We start from the raw sequence: 18,711 nt of genomic DNA, 5'->3' as shown, positions 1-18,711 counted from the left end.
TAACAGACTATCCCTGGGACTGTCAGTCAATGCAATTGCCAAAAAATGCTTCTTCCTCCTATGATTGCTCAGAGGATTACTTCCGTACCTCTACTTCCCTCACAGAACCCTGACTATCCTATCCCTGATACTCACAAGAATTGATTACACAAACAGCCTCTACCTAGGAATGCCAGAAATACTCACCAAGAAACTCCAAAGGGTAAAAAATACAGCAGCCAGGATTCTATTAAGACTAAACAAGAGACCAGATCACTCCAGCATTGAAAACCCTACACTGGTTAACAGTAAAAAAGTGCATCAACTTCAAAGTACTCAGCATCGCCCACTAAGCCTTGCACCGACAATGAGCTGAATTCCTCCAAGACCAGATTAGCAAGCATCACCCAGGAAGGGACCCAAGATCCTGCAACAACCTACAAATCGAGACGAAACATTATGAAAAAAGTAAATCTGTCGCAACAGCATTCTCACGTCTAATTGCTAACATCTGGTACACCAGGCCAAAACAAAAATATGAACCACAGAAAACCACATCACCTTCAGGAAACAGCCCAAAACCTTGCTTTCAACAAACAATGACAACCTCGAAGTGACACTAGCAACTATAACACCACTGACTAACAACTAGAGCGGACACGAGATGGCTCAAAGAACCACAACCAAGAAAGAGGCATCAGAGGAACCAACTAACCGACCGACCGACTTACTAACCCATTTTCAGCTTCCTGCACCAACATAAATTATGCCACACCAGACCTTGGCTAACAAATCAAGAATCAATTCTATTTTAACACCCAGCATCTCCAGATGCTGAAACACACCTAGGGTGACCCACCCACATAGTCCATAAAACCACCACCAACGCAATTACACACCAAGACACTGGATAATCGTACAACTATGGCCACCCGTGATTCTGGATCCCTTATGGACAATATCCATCCAGTGTGCACTACCAAACACACCACATCCCCACTCAACACACTAACACCAACACAAAACACTACCACACACCCGAGGCACTGAATCTTACCCTTACAATTACAATGCAAGAGGCCTCCCGCACAAACTCCCACATGCAAAACACAAAGACGCCTGTTACTCCTGGTTCTGAAACTATCTTCTCACCCCTCTCTTGCAAAGCCATGTGAACGCCTGGATACTGCCCCTGGGTAGTATCGGTGCACAGTATAAATCATAACATAACCGAGATTGGGAATACAGTCGGCAGTAGAGACTAGCTGAAACGTTGGTAGAACACATCCACTGCCAACCGTCATAACTTTAGGGTTGTCAATGTGACTAAAAGGTCACAGGAGAAGAGGGATACTAGGTTTCCCCTTAGCACTCCACGTAAGGTGGTGTGTGTGCCAATTTCTCAAAAGTCAATGTTTTAGGAGGGATACAAAGTATCCCTCTTTTCTCAAGAACATTAGTTCTTATGGAAAATGAAAGGATAAAAAAAGGAGAGCCCAAAGGGTCCCCAGCAACACTGCACAGAGGGTGCGGTGTGCTGCAAAAGTGTAGCACAGATGCCTTTAAGAGATATGGAAGAAAAACAGACTCCATAAAATCAAGTAAAAAATAAAGAACATATTTCCCACTGATAGGGCAGTAAGAATGATTGAGGGGGTAAAAAGGCTCCCCTCATTCAGAAGTACAATAAAACGGTCCATAAATCCAGCAAAAGGTTCTGGCGGTCTCACTAGGAGAGGAACTGATAAATCTGCCTAACACTAACACCTGGTTCCAACGATGATGTGCTTAACAGATGCAGTCCTGTTATCCAAGATTTGGCTGAGAGCAAGCCCAAGCCTACCAACGTTAAGTATCTGCACCATTCAAACAGACAATGGCTATCCAATCCTAGACAGCCACTGGTCACATCTACCCAGCAAGAGACTTTCTAGAACCAGAGATGCGGATTGGGAACATTTATTTGCCGGTAGGGGCCTGAACTCTCAGCAGGTCAGGCCTGCCAGTAAAACGCAGCCCCCACCGGCAAACTTGTGTTTCCCGGGTCTGGAAAGATGCCGGTGCCAGAACTAACAGCATTTCTCTCAGACCAAGGAACTTATAATGAACCCCATGTTCTCTCAGTACTGACAGTCTTAGGGTCTAAGTCAGCAGTTTTCTCGTAACAATGAGCAAAACAAGGAATGAAAGTAAAGCAGGTGGCTTTACTTAACTCCAAAAAGTCAGGACAGGGATCAGAAGGAGGAAAAAAGAAAGGGTGTCCCATAGAAAACTATGGAGGGAACATGGCAAACACAAAATATTTCCTAACAAGAGGAATGGGAAGACGCCTCTTCAGATTCACTAGTGCCTTTTGTGGTTTGACGAACAACAAGACCACCTAGATTTCTGATCTATCAGTTTCTGTCCCAGAGCTAGGTAAAACAACATTTGCTGGACAATTTCTTTTCAAATATTCAACTTTGTGCATAGTAAGAACAGTGCTATTGTATGTTTCCACACTGTAATATAGGGTATATAACATGCACAGGCCTAAAACATTTAATGCTCAGTTCTGTGTACCAATAACTATGGGATCACTTGAGTGCCAAAGACCTTATCCCACCGCTGAGCACCAATGTGTTCAGGATTTCCAAAATCAACCTTGGGGATTGATTTTGGGAGGCCAACCTATTATGTGAACAATTATATTTTGGCCAAACTCAAGGTAAAGTAGTAGAGCAGCATGGCTTAGTCACAGGAGGATTGTGAGAGTGTTCTAGAGCAACATTGAGCCCACACAGAACGTCGACAATAATTTGATTTAGACGAACAAGTTACTTTCTTACCTGGTAACATTCTTTCGATGGGATGTTCCGACGACGTATTTCACATCTATGACAGTAATCACCACAGCTGTGCTGCTTCGGAAAAAAAAATTCACGGCGTCGGTGTCCTGCGTCGATGACGTCGATACGCTGTCCCTCGAGGGCCTCCGTCGAGCCGACGTCACCGGATTTTATAAGTAGGACGCACGACGCCCGTAGCCTCAGTTGTAGTTTTCCCCCCAGAACGTGTGGCACCAATCTTCTGCCAGAACGACTACAGAAAGCCTTGCGGAAACGTAAGCTGCAATCGCATAACAAATTCTGTAGAGGGGCAGGCTGGGAGGGTTCGATGTAGAATATGTCGCCGGAACATCCCATTGAAAGAACGTTACCAGGTAAGAAAGTAACTTGTTCTTCGAGCGGATTGGTTCCTCCGATGTATTCCACATCTATGACAGACTCTCAAAGCATTACCAACGTATGGAGGTGGGAAGAGAATTTAGAATTTTAGAATGCCCAATCAAATTGCAGAATAGAGGACCGCCTTACCCAAGGCCAAATCTGGTCCATGGATAGAATCCAGGGAGTAGTGCTTTACCAAAGTATGGACAGAGGCCAATGTGGCTACTTCACAAATGTTGCGAATGGGAACACCCCTCTGCAGAGCAGTCGAGGCACCCACACCCCTAGTACAATGGGCCTGTACGCCTACCGGAGGGTCCTTACCCGCCAAACGGTAACATTCAGAGATTGTCAAGATAATCCATCTGGACAAGGTCTGTTTAGTAACCGCTTGACCCAAACGCCTTCCAGCGTATCCTACAAAAAGCTGATTGTCCACTCTGACCCGGGACATGCACGAGATGTAGAAACTTAAAGCTCTCCTAGGACCCAACCTATGGAGCCTCTCCTCTTCCTTACCAGGATGCAGAGGAGGGTAGAACGCCGGAAGAATTACCTTCTGGCTCAAATGAAATTCCAACACAACCTTCGGAAGAAAAGAAGTACGAACCCTAAGGACAACCCTGTCCTTATGGAACACTGTCAAAGGTGGCTTGGCGGATAGTGCCTGCAACTCACTCACTCTGCGAGCGGAAGTAACCGCAACTAAAAATACAGTCTTAAATGACAACAGTCTCAATGGACAAGAATGTAAGGGCTCAAACGGAGCTCCCATCAGGAACTTTAAAACTAAGTTCAAATCCCAACCTGGCACCTGGAAAGGTGACTGTGGAAACACATTAGTTATCCCTTTCAGAAACGGAGAAATCAAAGGAATCTTAAAATAAGAACACTCAGACGATCGCTTAAATATGGATAGCGCCGCCAGGTAACCCTTAATGGTACCCACTTGCAGGCCCTTGTGGGCTAACGAAAGCAAAAAAGACAGAGCCACAGGAATGGCACATAAAAAAGGATCCACATTCTGTACCCTGCACCAGTCGCAGAACTTTCTCCAACGGCAACAGTACAGGGACTTTGTTGCGGGCCGTCTGGCTGAAAACACCTCCATCACGTCTTCAGGGTGGTCCCAATCCTTATACCTCAACCTTTCAGATACCAAGCATGAAGGCTGAGAGACTTGACCTCTGGATGGAGTACCCGACCCCCCCTCCCGTGAGAGCAGATCGTCTCGGTAGGGAAGTCGGCGTGGAGGGCAGATGGACATGTCTAGAAGATCCGGGTACCACGCTCTCCTGGCCCATGCCGGCGCAATGAGGATCATTCGGGAACCAAACCTCCGTAACTTCCGCAGCACTTGCGGAATGACGGGAACTGGAGGAAACGCGTACAGCAGTGCGAAGGACCACTCCACTATGAACGTGTCCCCTAAGGCTCCTCTTAGAGGAAATTCCCGCAAGCAGAATCTTTTGCACTTCCGGTTGACACTGGTGGCGAAGAGATCCACTTGTGGGGTCCCCCAAAGGGCTAAGATCTCCAAAAGAACTTCCTGAGTCAGCTCCCACTCATGAGACCGTGCTCTGCCTGCTCAAAGCGTCTGCCGCCTCGTTTTCGTCTCCGGCCAGATGAACTGCCAAGATCAAAATTTCCTGCTGGATGGCCCAGAACCAGAGCTGCATCGCCTCTCTGCACAGTGGGAGAGACCCTGCTCCCACCCTTTTTGTTGAGGTAGTGCATGGCCACTATATTGTCCGTCAGAATCAGGACATTCCTCTCCCGCACAGACGGCAGAAAAGCCTTCAGGGCTAACCCGATGGCCCTCAGCTCCAACATATTGATATGGAGTCTGGACTCCGACGGAGACCAACGACCGCTGACTGTCAACTCGTTGGCATGAGCTCCCCATCCCGTGAGGGACACATCCGTCACGATCGTTACCTCCGGCCAGGGTAGCCAAAATGGAGCCCCCTTCATCAGATTGCCTTCGACGGCCCACCACAGAAGATCCTGGGCGACCGAGAGCGGCACCTGAATGGGATCTGACATCCTGCCGGAGGACTGCGGCCACTGCATCTTGAGAGCCCATTGCAGAGATCTCATTCGCAACCTGGCCTCTGGCACCACTAGAATGCAGGACTCCATGAGGCAGACCAACCTCAAGAACTCAAACGCCGGGAGACTCTGGGCATGTTGAAACTTGTGCACCATCTACAGAATGTGACAAGCCTTCACTTGGGGAGGCGAACACAGGGATGTGTCGAGCACTGCTCCGATGTACTGGAGCCGCTGTGTAGGTGTCAACTGTGACTTCTGTAAGTTGAGGGAGAAGCCCAGCCTGTGAAGGGAGAAGCAGGTAACGGACAGATGATCCAGGACTTGCTCGGAAGAGCGCGCACTGATCAACCAATCGTCCAGGTAGGGGTAGACTTGAATCCCCCCTTTCCTGAGATATGCTGCCACCACCACCATGAGCTTGGTGAAGACCGTCGGGCAGAGGTCAATCCGAATGGCAAGACCTGAAACTGAAAATGCGAGTCGCCAACCGCGAACCTCAGGTACTTCTTGTGTTTGGGTTGAATCGGCATATGAAAGTAAGCATCCTTGAGGTCGAGAGTAACCATCTTGAGCTTGTCCTTCCTGAGGAACTTGTTCAAACCACGCAAGTCCTTGATGGGTCTCAATCCCCCGTCTTTTTTTTTACCAACTTTATTTAAATTTTAGAGCATCATAGACATGCATACATTAATAAGCAGATCTATAACAGATATGTAATACTTCTTACATGTTGTTTCTTCCTTACCCCTTCCTGAGGTTTCAGTACATTTCAATGCCAGTGCTCATTTATATTATCAATATAAAAAAGAATAAAAAAAGAAAAATATATAAAATGTTAAACTCTCCCCCCCATACCCCCCCAAAAATATCTCCCCAATTTAAGGTGAAGAAGTGATTTGATCCTGTCTTATTATTTCAGCCAGGTGGATCCTTTCAGATTTGGTATTCAATTTTATCAAATAACAGGTATTGCACGGAGTAATCTGGGCTTAAAGTACATCTGTTCTCTGTCATCTGTGAATTCATGCAATGGTAGCCAAGTGTTCAGATATTTTGAGTAAGAGCCGTGGGCCATAGCTGTCAGCTTTTCCATAGCCATCACTCCCCATAGCTGCACCCACCACATGGGTACTATTGGTCCAGCTTTAGATTTCCACACCAATCCCCCTTCTTTTTTCGGGATCAAAAAATATGGGGATACCATCCCTTCTTCCTCTCCGCTACAGGCACCAGTTCTATGGCACCTTTCTCCAGCAGGGATTTGATTTCCTGCGCAAGGAGCGGATCCGGACTCTTCAAAGAGAGCTTCCCCGGTGGATTGTCGTGAGGCCTCTGCCGGAAAGGAAGACAGTAGCCGTGGGCTATGATCTCCAGAACCCACACATCTGAAGTAATGGCACGCCATTCTACAAGATGCTGCGCCAGCCTTCTCCCAACCGGCGAACAATGGGCCATGGCCTCATGACTGAGCTGAAGCGGCTGCGGCAGTGCCTAAGGGCAAAGAGGCAACTGCCCGAGTGGCTTTGGCACCTCGAGTACCTTGTTTTCTACCTCTGGTACTCCTACGTTGGCCCCTTTGACTGGCAGCTCCCCTCGATCTACCAAAGGAAGAGTAGTATCGAAAGGAACCTCCCCTCCATTGCTGTCCCCTAGGATGAAAAGGCGGAGGTTGATGTACTGCAGCGCTCAATGACTTCGCCGCAGCTTTGGAGGTCTGCAATCTCTCAAGGCGCTCGTCAGCCTTGCTGCCAAAAAGATGGTCACCATCAAAGGCCATGTTGAGAAGCCAGGACTGTACATAAAAGAAGCAAACCCAGACTTCCGCAACCACGCAAACCTGCGCATTACGGTGCTCGCCGCCATGGACCGGCTGACAGTCTACCACGTCCAGACCCGACTGAACGGATTCACACATGGCATCCTTGGCACCCTTGCCATCCTGAACGAGGGCAAGAAAACCATCCCGTTCCTCCCCTTCAGGAATATGTTCATCCGCCAAAGATACACAATTCCACAGAGTGTGAGTGAATCTTGCCAAGGCACAAACGGAGTTGGCTGCCTTTAAAGCCATACCCCCAGATGGAAACACTTTCTTTGCGCAACCGTCAAAGCGCTGGTCATCCCTATCCGGAGGGATGGTAGGGTACGCAGCCTGCTTTGCTGGGGCCGTAGCCGCCTGCACCACCAAACTCTCTAGAGTGGGGTGCACAGACAAGTAGCCGGTGTCGCCGCTGGATGGTATTTTTTCGGTAGCGACTTATTCACTGCCGGGAGACTCTCCGGAGCAGTCCAAGCCGCCGCCACTCTTCTTTGTAAGGCCATATAATATGGCAGCACCGGGGTCAGTGGGTGGACCTTGGTCCAAAATATATGTCAGGTCATCCTGCAGAAAATACACAGGTGGAGCAGACCACCCAAAGTACTCCATCACCCTCGACATGAGACACCTGTACGACGACTCGGCGCGTGTACCAGGCTCAGGCCTGCCAAACTCAACCTCCGGAGAGGTGTCCAGACCACTGGTTTCATGTAAGGATTGACACAGGTCTTCCATTTGGCTATGACCTGATAACAGGTCATCAGGAACCTCAGGAGGAACAAACCCCTCGACATCTGACCCTTCATCCACCTCTGAGATGTAACCCAAAAGCTGGAATAAATCCCTGGATGAGGGTACAGAAAAAGGCTCAAACACAGGCCTCACTGATTTACTTAGGGCCTTCCTCGGGATTCCACCGGTCTCCGGGGAACCTCCGATAAAACCTGCGCAAAAGGCGTCAAGGGAATCGGTGTCGATGCCGAGCGAGGCGTCGACTACTTCGACATCGGCTTTGAGGCCTGAGCCCAGAGCGTGTCCTTAGACGGCCTCGGCGCTGATGCTTAGTTAGAAGGCCTCACAGGCTCCAACGGTCTCGAGGGCGACGAGGACCGGGACCCGGAGCGGGGCATGGGTAGAGTGATCCACCTTGTCCGATCGGGACCTCAATGGCTCCCGATGATCGCGCCGACCGCCCAAGCCCGAAGGCGTGCGAGCGGTGGCTCTAGCGCGTTCCTTGCCAGCTTCTCTCGAAGGCACGGACGGAACTGAGCCCTGCGATTCGAAAATCGCCATCATCTCCTTGCGAAATGCATCCCATTCCGCCGGAGATGAATGCTTGTTGGGACAAGCTACCCGCCGTCTGGCGGAGTCCTCGGACGAGGAAGGCGACCGGTGACGGTGCTTCCGAGAGTGCCTAGAAGAGGATCGAGACCCGCTGGATTTACGCCGATGCGGAGATTAGCCCCTCAAATAGTCGGTCGAAAACCCAGTGGATTTCGACTTACGGGGTTTGGAAACCCTACCTACAGATAGCTTCTTCCGCTCCCACGAGCCCTTCGACATCAAAGACTGGCATTCATCGCAGTCATCGGTGGCGTGGTCCTCGCCGAGGCACCACAGGCAGGCGTTGTGCAGGTCTGTAAGCGACATCTTGGAACCGCAGTCGCGGCACTGCTTGAAGCCCGACCTCGGGGTAGAAGACGAAGACATGATTCTCACAAGAAACCAAGAACGAAGAACCGATTCAACAGGTAGAAGAACCGAGGCACGCCGAGATTCCGAAGCGAACACATTCATGGAAAAAACGTAACTGAGGCTATGGGCGTCATGCGTCCTACTTATAACATCCAGTGACGTCGGCTCGACGGAGGCCCTTGAGGGACAGCGTATCGACATCATCAACGCAGGACACTGACGCCGGGAAAAGAAATTTCCGAAGCAGCACAGCTGTGGTGATTACTGTCATAGATGTGGAATACGTCGGAGGAACCAATCCCCTCGAAAGGTAAGTATAAACATATACAATGAATAGGCCACACTAAGCAAGTGGAACTATAAAATGCTATAAAAATGATATGCTTTGTTTCTTCTCCTAATGGTGAATATATGATACAATAACCAGTGAAAAAGGTAGGTACACAGATACATGACATTCAGTAAAGAGTCTTTAGAGTAACCACAAAACAGTTCCCCCTAACAACACTTAATTAGTCGAACCCTAACATGGTTTGAGGCCTTGCACGCTAAAATCATCAGTTACACTGTTAGGGTAGGTTTATTAAGCAACACTATGCCAGTGGTTATGATTCAAAAGTCCAAAAGTTAAGCAATGTTCAGCTAAGTAACTCAATTGCAGTCACTATGGTAGGCCTAGAAATGGATCCTTGGCCAGGCCTCCACTGAACAAAGTCAGGAAAGAGTACATTAGGGACAGTACTTTCCGCCCATGTTACCCTGTGAAGAACAGGAGGGAAACAAACAGGTCTGTTAATGTATTCCCCCTCACCCACTTACTTTGATTTCTCCAGAGACCACGGCTGAGGTTCCAGAATCAGTTGAGGACACAGCCTTCTGTGCTTGGGCCGGTCAAGGGAAGACCAGCGGTTGTGGGTGCAGAGGTCCCTTTCAGATGTAAGATTCTGTTTTGAGGGTCGCTGTGCTGGAATCTCCGTTCCAGGCCCCTCCCAGCTGAACACCCTTGCAAAGAAAAGAAGACGTCTGCAGAGCAGGCGACCTCAGCACTTTGAGGGAACGAAGAAGACAGATTGCAATATGAGTCGTGGCAATCAGGCATTGACAGATGATCTTAACGTAACTAACAAACAAACAGGTCCTGTGCAACATCAGTTGATGCAAGAAGACAAATTGCAGGAGCAGGTGTCTTGTAGTACAAGCTGAAGATCCTCTAAGATCCAAGGATGGACTCAGAGAACGGTGATGGTTGCAGCGGGGTAGCCCAGGAGAGAGACAGTCAGTTCACTGGTTGGTCCAGGAGCACTTTTGGCGATACAGATCCACAATCAGGGGTTTGAGACTGGTTGTTCCCAATGGTCCAGGGGTCAAAACACTGACAAGGGTCTCCTTAAGATCTGGCAGAGGAGCAGAGCTTCCCTAGGACTTCTCTGAAGTGGATGCTGGTCAGATGCAGGAGTAGTCCTCGTATCATCAGGGGGCTTGGCTCCAATGATCTGTTGAATGCTACAGGAGTCCTCCTTTTATACAAGATCTGGACTGCAAGCCCACATAGGTCCACCAATGGTAAGGACTTCCACCATTCAAACTGGAAGTGCCTATCCAATCTGTCTAGCAAAAGACATTCAGGTACCTGTATGTGGACCAGGACCAGACAGTCCCAGCTCCCACACCCAGGCTTTCAGGCAAAGTGCATCTTTGCCCATATAAGGCAATTCTGGACCACATGGGGCAGGAAGAAGGATGAAGAACAATATGGACAAAGGACAAACAAAAACCTTGTGACACAGACATCTTAGGGTGTTATCCACCTTTGGTAGCCATTTGCGATAAATGCAAATCTGTGTTAAACGAGTCTTCACGAGATCGCTGGTTACCTTTTCTTCCTGGAGACCGTGGAGTTGAGGTTGCCAGTCTGTCGGAGTATCTATTGCCGATGAATGGGTAGTGCGAGAAGTTAGCCCAATACCCTCCTGACGATATATGACAGGATGGCACTGAACCAACTCCCAACGCCACGGGTGGCACTTCTCAGTATTTACGTGATGTCGGGACAGTGTTTCCACTGGCAGAGAAGGCTTGATGAAGACACTGATAATAGTGGAAGCTGAACTCCGGAACATCCAAGAAGGCAGCAAGGCACAGGTACCGGCAGGGCACAAGACAGGTAAAGGAGGAAGGTCTGCAAGGACAAGAAGAACAGACAGGGGAATCCTACTATCCTAGCAGAAGGGAAGCAATCCAGGAACCCAGACAGGACCTCCCCTTACCCTTAACCAGGAGGCAGGCAAGGACCAAGTAGAACTGGGAAGCAAGGGGTAGGAGGACTAAGGAGCAGGGAGAGGACAAGGAGGAGAGGCTGGACAAGGCAGAGCAAGAAACTGGGGAGGCATAGGCACAGACGCCAGGGCTCCAGCAGCGCATACACAGTAACAACCGTGTTGAGACGCGTTGTCCCTGTGTATGCGGTGCTCTTTTAAAGCCTGGCATCAAAGCGAGGCTTGCAACGCATGTTCCGACACTGCGCATGCACGGGACGTCGGATACTGACGATCCGCGCATGCGCAGATCCTCGCAAGATGGCGGCGTCCACGGAGCCTATCCGGACCGCGGGTCGGCGTGGGGATAGACGCCACCGCGGGTACAGCCTCCATGAAGGAGGAGACCGCTGCGGCCGTGGACCCGGGACCCTAGGACAGGTAAGTGGCGCCCGCGAGCGAGCGCGCGGTGTGACAATCTGTAAGATTAAGAAGTTCAAAACATGGTAGGAAAGTATCCACTACCACCAGCCCATCTTAAGACACATTGTAAATGTAAGCAAAAAGACATAAAAGAAAAAAAGAAAGCTATACAAAGTATCTTAACCACACTTCACTTTAGAGTGATGTGTGCAGTTTTAACAATATAAGAAATCCATAAATAGAGACAGTGGGCCTCATTCCGGGTCTGGCGTTAAGCCTGCCAGTGATGCCGGCGGCTTGCCGCCGGACCCGGAAATAATTACTGGCGCCTGACTTCCCGGTAACACCAGAGTATTACAACCCCGGCGCCCGGGAAGTCAAGCGCCGGTAATCTTTTAAGTCCTTGGGGACCATGGAATAACGGTGTCGGTGCTCCTATGAAACTCTACGGGCGGGTGCCATTCTGCCCGTCAGATCAGACTCTGCCACCTGCAGAGTCGTACTGTGCGGGTCCAGTAACAACGGGCCGGTAGGCTTACTGGCACCGTTGTTACTGGACCGTCACAGTTGTAATGAGGCCCAATGGCTCTTAGTCCTGCTAGTCTTCTGGACTGATCAGTATCCACATAAGAATCAGGAAAACGCCAAGGAAAGTAAAGCAGAAGGCTTAATTTATGTGATGGGGTGCCCGCCACAAATAACTACGCCGACTGTGTTTATTGAACTTAATACAGCAGTTGAAATGGCTGTTGGTTTCTACAAAAGGGATCGTTAGGATCTACCGGGTTCTTGAGATAATTTTGTTCTAGGGCCAACCCCCTCCCTCAACTTTTCTGGTCTGGCCCCTCAAACCCAGGGATCCTTAACGGAATGTTAGTCATTCGCACCAGGTGAACCCTACTGTCTCTTGCTCTTTTTAACACTAAGTGTGGCACCCCTAAGGCGTGGTCTACCTGACTCCCTAGAGTCTACTAACTCTACCTCTCCTAGCCCTGCTTATGGTTCTAGGAAGTCAGGGATGCTGCCTCCTTCCACACAGAACCACTAGCTCTACTCGCACACAAGGGCTCACCCGACATTCTCTTGTCATTGGGGGTCCCAAGATCATATTCTGCCGCCCGGCTGCTGTCCTTCGGATCTCACACTCCAGTTTCCAAGCTTCACCCTTTGAGCTTACTTCCCTTCCTACTTCTCACTTCCTCTACTTGCCACTCTCACTCCAGTTTACTACCTCAGATGGTACCTTCTCCCCTCTCCCACGCTACCTCCTTGCCTCTATTACTCTTCTGCTGCGATTATCAATTCTCTGTTCTGAACACCACTCCTATTAATCTACTCCCTCTCACAACTGCCGTCTCTCTACTATACTACTATCACTACTCCTCCCACCATTAACTCTGCTACCACTACCTCTACCTTCTAATCTGTTGCTAGTCCACACACTCCTTACACTCCAGAGACCACCTCTCTCCAATAGTCGCTGCACTCCTTTTGCTCACGACTCCTCTTGTTTCTTCCGACGTCCCTCGCCACCTCCTGTCCTCACCCAACTAATCCACACCAAACTACCCACACACTTACTTATACACCCCAACCCCATCCCAGAATTGGTTACTTACCCTATCCAAGAATTTACCTGTCTCCACAGGGTGCGGCTGAGGAAGGGCTTTTAACCCCTTGCTGGATTTTCAACACCAATCCTGATAAGGTCCAGGCCCTCTGATCGGCTAAGTCTTACCCCAAATATCCTGGTGGGCTGGTGGGATTTTCATGGCCCTCCTCTGGACCTTCATTTAATAATATATTTCCCCAGTGGGTAAGTAGTGGATTTCTGGTGCCTTCCTGTAGGCCTTTGAGTAATCCCTGGTGGGTCCGCGGTTTCCTTCCTTTGCACAGGTTCCAGCTAACTGTCAGTTGGAGCTGCGCTCTCCTCCTTCTGCAGCGACCAGTGTTGTCCCAGTTGCCACATCACCCGGCATTGGCTCTCCAGGCGACGACCTCCAGTGGGGGTGTTGCCGTGCTCACTGCACCCCAGTCCGCGGTGTCGGCTCCTGTTGGCCCTGCTCCAATGCCACAGTGCCTGGCCCACAGTCTGCTTCCTTGACTGCGAAAGGGCCTGCCAATGCCCTGCCGCCAGCGTCGCAGGTAAGGAGGGCCTGCCCTCACTCAGGCACCTTGGGAGGGTGTTGGGTGCAGACTCCCTCTCCCCCTTGACAAGGCCTGGCCTGGTCACAGCTCCAAAAATTTAGGTCAGGAGTTAAAACACAAAAATAAAAGGGTGTCCCCAAAGAAGTATATGGGTGGAAATTGGCAAAAAGAAAATCTTGCTTAACAACGAGCAATGGATAATCACAGTGTAGGATAATCAAGACAATATCCACAGAAATAGATGTGGTGATCCAGTGGCTTAACATAAAAACAGAAGACCCAGAGAACTGTCCTAAAAGAAATAACATCCAAGCAGTCAGTGTTCCGGAAAACAGAGGGCCCAGTCTTAGTAGGTGTCCTACGTAATGTCTGCAGATTTAAACATGCACAGGACCAGGTAACCAGAGGGTACACAGGGCTCCCAAGCCCAATAAAGATGAAAAACCTAGGAAAATAACTATACACTTCTTGAATTTTCAGCATAAGGTAGCCATTATGTAAGCTTTTCATCCAAAGGGCACAATTTAGGAAGCAGGAGCATCTATTCAGCTGTTCAATGATTTTTAGGTTGAAGTGTCTTGAAGGTGCAGGGATTTCAACCTGCTCTTGGAGGCACTGAAGAGCTCAGATCATTGATATCAGATTTTCTGCAATATGGTGCTTCCAAAATCAACACTAATGACACTAGTTTAATGCCCCAGAGAAGGAATGGCGGTTTCTCTTACAGCATAATATAATACAGGTGGACACGCATGTCTCTGTATACGAAGGACAACACCATTTCAAAAGGCAATGAGCCGCTACTGCAGTGCTAGGGAAGATCACAATACTCTTGGAAGAAAATAGGACTCGTACTTAAGGGACCATCCCAAGCTGCATGAACAGATCCGGGAAAGACATGACTATTGAGGACAAACAAAAAGCAAAAGGTACATTTCAGGTAACTGGGTGGAGAGATTAAAAACATTCCTCTACTTGGCCTTTCCGTGGAAAAAACAAATGACATGTGCAATCCACTTTGACTTAAGAAATATGTGGGATAATGATGAATGTCATTAGACTGAACTATTCAACATCCCCCATATTGTGGAACCTACTGATGTGTAGCCTACCAACCCTATATGTTGATCCAGCAAGCCCTTGAAAGCCCACATAATATGGCAAGCATTCTCCAAGTGGAAACTCTAGTAAGAAGTAGCTTATTTTGTTGAGAAAGTTCTTCTTGCGCATCCAAAGCCTCACATTGTGGGTCATTTTTTTATTTTATTTTTTGACAAAGTGTCATTTAATATACAAAAGAACAATCATTTACAATGTGACAGGTTCCTTTAGAAGGTAATTTTGATCTTGCTGGATACAAGGATCACGATTTTGCCAAACTTCTTTTGCCAATTCTCAATGTCTGTCGAGACTGCACACCACAGCTCCTAATGCCATGGCTCCACATTCTCGCAGCGCTTACGAACCTCCTCCTGCTGGTCCTGAGTGGCATGTTGCAACTCACACTTTAAGAAAGCCCAGGCATCCCCCAGGTCCGAATCTAGCTTCACTGTCAGGTGAAACCACTCTCGAGCCTTGGTGATCTTGCGCTCACTCCAGAAAAGCTTTGCGACAGCTAGCAGCACATGGGGATCATGCTCGCACTTCTTCAAAGCGTCTACACTCTTGGTCGTCCTCTGCGACCGTGCCTCAGGAAAACAGCCTCAGACCACAAAATCCCTGCATTTGGACACTCTTGCAGAGGCTTGGCCATCAGCGTATTAGCAATGTTCTTCAGACCAGCTTTGTACTCCAACCGCACTGACTCTAGCCAGAGTACTGCATTCTTGGGGTTCTTCAGGCTAGATTTCTCCAAGATGGCCCTTGCCCTGGTAAGCCGACCGGCCTTCTCCTCTAGAATCGACAGTAACAGCCAAAGTGGTGTAAAATGAGGACACTTCTTCAGCCCCTGGTTGTAAGCTTCTCGGCCCTTCTCCATTATTTGACCTTGCTCCTCAATCTGTTTAGGGAAGTCCTCATAGTGCTTGAGCGCCTCTAGGCAGAGCTCCTGGGCAGCGTCAATATTCCCAAGAACCCACTCTAATTTCACAGACTTCATAAACACCATGGCAGTAGGTGCACTGCTTTGAGCCTTAGCCAGCAGTCTCCTGGCCCGCTCATATTCATTGTTCTCAGACTCCAGTTTCACGACAGCCAGCCATATCTCCTCACTGTTGGGATTGGCCTGGAAGGCCAGGGCCAGAATGCTTCTGGCAGCAGGTACATCCCCAGCCAGCCATTTGGACTTGGCCCCCCATTAGCCACAAGACCTCTGCTTTGGGGCAGTGAGCGACAGACCTCTGCAAAAGAACCTCCAAGGACTGCCTGGTTCCATGATTCTTCTCAAAGTACGCTGCTCTCAGCCAAAAGCTCTTCTTGCTTGGGAAATCTTGGACGGCATGGACAGACTGCTTGGGCACACTCAAGGGCACTGTGAGACAAGCAGCTATCTGCATCCTCCATCCAGGTGTGCTTTTGATCTTCCTCTTCAATGCCGATACCAATTACAGCTCGAATAACGGCTTGGCAGGCGACCACACTTAAAGCTTTATCACACTCTTCAGCGTCCTAAATCCATTGCTCACGGTTAATCTCCACCCCAGTGGCCTGCAGTGACGTGATGGCTCGATCTATGATCTTTTCCACCATCTGTGTGTTTCCATTGGCTTCCTCTAGTTTTGCTGCAGTGATCCAGATGTGACGGTCTGTTGGAATGTTCTCACGGGCTTTATTCAGTACTTTTCATGCATTCTCGTAGTTCTCCAGACGGGCTAAAGCAAGCCACAGTTCCACTCTCGTAGGACAGCACTCAACAGTTCTACTCCGCATGATTCAGGCATCCTCTGGCTCCTCTAGCTCCACAGCGGCTTTCCATAGTCATACAGAATTTGGCACATGCTCCAAGGCTTTACGCAGGACACGTTTTTTTGTCCGGATATCGGGCTCCAGCTCTGCTGCTCGTATGTAGATTCTTATCGACTGAGGCAAATGACGGACTGCCTGTACCACCACTGCTTTGACTGTGTCACTGGGTTGCAGGCGGGCAGCTTCAAGCCAAACATCTTCACTTTTGGGACACATCTCTGTGCCCTTCATAAGCAGGTTTCTTGCTACTTAAAGCTTTCCGGTCACTTCCTCTAGACGAACCGATGCAATCCAAGCTGGAGGGTGATGAGGGTTTGTTTCTCGCACTGATTTAAGCAGAAAGCATGCTTTTTGATGGCATTGATGTCCCCGCCATTCGTTGGGATCATTGAATTCAGTTAAATAACGCACGCAATTCCAGTGTGGGGGAAAAATGGCTTCCATGTCATCTAGCAGTGGCCCTGCTGCCCAGGGGAACCTGGCCGTCTCCGGCGAGGGCGCCTCTGGCCAGACCCTTCAATCACTGGCACCATGAACAAGAAGAAGCAGCCCTTCCTCAGAATGGCCGTGCCGCTTGTATATGTTCCCGGGCTGGGCAGAGGTGCCACTGGCTTTACAATACATTCTGATATTGGTCTTGCTCGAGATGCCAATGACCCTGTAGACGACCGCGATGCGCCTCCTGGGAAGAGGACCGTTGGGGACCAGATGAAGAAAAACGAGTCTGATGATGATGATCTCAACAATACCAATTATGACTAGTTTAATGGCTATGCTGGAAACCTGTTCTCAAGTGGGCCCTACGAGAAAGATGAGGAGGCAGATGCAATATATTCTGACCTGGACAAGCGAATGGATGAGCGGCGAAAGGAGCGAAGGGAACAGCGGGAGAAAGAGGAGATTGAGAAGTACCGTATGAAGCGTCCTAAGATCCAGCAACAGTTTTCCAATCTGAAGAGAAAGCTGGCTGAGGTGACGGAGGAAGAGTGGCTTTGTATCCCTGAAGTTGGTGATGCTAGGAACCCGCGCTACAAGAAACTGCCCCCATCCCAGACAGCTTCTTTGCAAAAGCTCTGCAGACGGGGGAAAGCCACAACTGTAGACCCCCGACAAGTGCAATTTGGCAGACTGAACAGTCCATTTCCTGGATCACTGAACTCTCCTTATCTAGGGGGTATAACACCAGGGCTGATGACTGCAGGCACAGGTGAGCTGGACATGAGGAAGATTGGGCAAGCCAGGAACACCCTGATGGATATGAGACTGAGACAACTCTGTGAGTGGCTCATGTTTTTGTTAAATGTCTGGTTTGGTGCTGGGATTGAGCATGGGCAGTTTCACTTACATGGATGGTAATACTTTTATTGTGGCTGTCCTTTAGGACCACATTTTTCAGATCTATGCTTAATAGCACTTCTAGTTTGATCATTACTTTTTATTTCTTTTTAACATGTTTGAAGTATGATGAGATTGTTCAAGTCATGTTTTGGGTTTTCGCAGAAAATTGCACACGAAGAAAGGAAAAGGTACAAACGTTTGGCGGACAATCATAGCACCCAGCTTTCTGTAAAAGGGAGCAACCCCCTTGCCCTCCCCAAACCATTACCCTACTGCAATAATACTGGGGCACAAATTCAAACCATGGCCTTCACAGCCCAACATGATGGTGTGCAGAGAAAGTAGTTACGGATTTAAAGACTCTTACTTGCAAATTCACATCCCGGAAGGGGAAGATTGAGCAGGAGTGGCTAGGGGAATCGCTGGATCATCTGTCAATGCATGCTAAAGCCTTTTTTGCCAGACTTGATAAACACCTTAAGTTAATGGCTTTCTTTCTGGAATGCCAACAGTCCCGGATTACGGAAATGTTTTATGGCTTTTGCAGACTTTTACACCTATCTATATTCAACCCCCGGTGGTAGGTCAGGAGGACGCAGACTCCGATTAGACATTTCACTGGTAGGTTTACTTCAAGAAAAGGAATAAAGTCTGTCCCTATTCTACAAGTTGTCCCTACCTAATGAAATTAGCTAAGGTGCTCGTCAGTCATCAGTGAATGTCCTTAAAAGAAGGAGTCTATCATCCCACTATAACCTATCTGACCCTACCACTATTTATAAAGACTCTAAATTAGGAGGACTTCTCCTGAGGTGTGTTGACTTACGTTTCAGCCACTTTTCAATAGATCTTCAGGCAGTCTCTAGTGATTACTTTTATCCGTTCA

The 18,711-nt window shown here is 48.9% G+C and overlaps 1 protein-coding gene and 1 pseudogene across 3 annotated transcripts in view; both read right to left on the bottom strand.

The window, feature by feature from the left end:
• The window catches only part of PRKCI (protein kinase C iota), a 1,761,305-nt gene that overhangs the window by 610,334 nt on the left and 1,132,260 nt on the right, over positions 1–18,711 (bottom strand). The gene's annotated exons all lie outside the window — the stretch shown is intronic.
• Positions 14,912–16,885, bottom strand: LOC138492768 (pre-mRNA-processing factor 6 pseudogene; annotated as a pseudogene).

This window comes from Ambystoma mexicanum, chromosome 10 (genome assembly GCF_040938575.1).
Source record: "Ambystoma mexicanum isolate Mex_15411 chromosome 10, UKY_AmexF1_1, whole genome shotgun sequence".
NCBI lineage: Eukaryota > Metazoa > Chordata > Amphibia > Caudata > Ambystomatidae > Ambystoma > Ambystoma mexicanum.
The sequence above is the reverse complement of the archived record's forward strand: the minus strand, read 5'-3'. Positions and strand labels throughout refer to the sequence as shown.